The following is a 1,817-nucleotide window of genomic DNA, read 5'->3' on the forward strand; positions in this document are numbered from 1 at the left end:
ATGAAATATTTCATTAAATTCACAAATTCACAAAATAAAATTTTTATAGCCTCTTTCATTAATCAATAATCATTGTACAAATTTGCCTCTTTCATTAAATTCACAAATTCACAAATTCATCTCAATATTACAAGCACACCACTTTCTTCTTTTTTTGATCTTTTCTTAAGCTGGCCATGCTTCATTTTCTCTAATTTCAAGTCAAGAATCTCTTGAGTAAGAGAAGAATAAAGAGTCTGCAAAAAGATAATAACTATTTTAAGGCACCAATACCAATATTTCCACAATAAATCTCAATATGATTATTATAAAGCATGAATTATAAATGCTATTTTAACTTCTTCAATTTTAAGTATAAATAAACCTGCTTCTTTCTAAGTGAAAGAATCACATTCTTCTCCCTTGTTTGAGGTAATGACTTAGTATGAGACTTAGAAACACCTCTGTTATAGTAGATGATTCTAAAGTATTTTCACTATCTGACTTTGATTTACTTGGAACTTAAAATATAGAAAAAATAAAATATTATTAGACCACCCAAAATATAGATGACTTTGATTTACTATGACTGTTGAAGGAGCAATTAATATACATCTGTGCATAATGATACATATGCATACAACTGCAAAGTGTAAATGCTCTGTGTGTGTGCATGCATCTATATATTTCATATTATAGCTAAAATCAACAATTTTAATTTAGACAAACTTTAACTTATTTTCAAGCATTATGTTTTAGCCAAAAAAATGATAAAATCATAGTATAATACACAAATATGTCACTTGACATAACTTTCATTACCAATCATCAAATATTCTTCTTAAAGTCTACTTCAACCCTTTAAATTCTCCAGAGAAACAAGACTTATTTATCCCTTAACCATAATATAATTGGGGAATATGAATGCACTGCTTTGTCTATGCAATCCATGTTTTTTGGGTCTTGGTAAAAAAAGTATTAGAAGGAAACAGAGTATAAAGACCATGAAAGATAAGAATCTGAAGCCATTGTAGTATTCCATGACCATGCTAATGCTTCTCCTTCTCCACTTCAACCACATATAAGGGGAAATTTCGCTACGAAAGACACTACTTTTTTCCATCTACAAATTATAGTAAAATTAGAGGTAGGTTTCACATAGTGATTTATGGAGAGAGAAGAAAATGAGAGGAAAAATGGGATAACATGATGAGTTTTGATCATTGGCATATGGTACTAAAGGTATTTGAGAAGGGCTTGATGCAGTATCTTCTAGCTCACCAATGATATTAACCATAGAACTACCTTTCAATCCTCTACTTTTCTTCACAGTTGATATTAATCGGGATTGACGAGGACCTAATCCAATTTGCTCTTCTTGTTCATAGATAATATCTCTCATTAAGATGCTTGACCTTAAAGCTTTGTCTTTCTTGTTTGCCATAGTACTATTATAAACCAGAATCACAGGAATGATAAAGATTATTAATTATGTAGAATACCTAGACTAGAAAGTGAGAGAAAGTATTCAAGAAAAATCTGAACAAAATCCTGAACTAATTAACCAATAGTGTAATTGTAATTGATGGTCCATTTATATTCATAGGGTAAATCATATGTGTGCAGCATATACAACATACTATTGAAAGTGGCGACCAAGATGCTAATAATTTCAAACACAATAGAAAAGGGGCAATATCAAGAGAGAATAAAGAGCACAATGCAAGATGATATAGCTAGAGGCTCTTATCTATCCTTGTAGTAAATAAGAGCTTTCAGTTTTAAGTTTCTCTTTCCCAGTTTCAAGTTTCTCTTTTCCATGATTTCAAATATATTAA

The 1,817-nt window shown here is 30.1% G+C and overlaps 1 long non-coding RNA gene across 1 annotated transcript; it reads right to left on the reverse strand.

The window, feature by feature from the left end:
* On the reverse strand, positions 27 to 461 carry LOC110266372. Its single transcript, XR_002353686.1, has 2 exons — positions 365 to 461; positions 27 to 236 (listed from the first exon to the last, which is right to left on the reverse strand). It is a non-coding gene; the product is annotated as an uncharacterized LOC110266372 (long non-coding RNA).

This window comes from Arachis ipaensis, chromosome B09 (genome assembly GCF_000816755.2).
Source record: "Arachis ipaensis cultivar K30076 chromosome B09, Araip1.1, whole genome shotgun sequence".
Classification (NCBI taxonomy): Eukaryota; Viridiplantae; Streptophyta; class Magnoliopsida; order Fabales; family Fabaceae; genus Arachis; species Arachis ipaensis.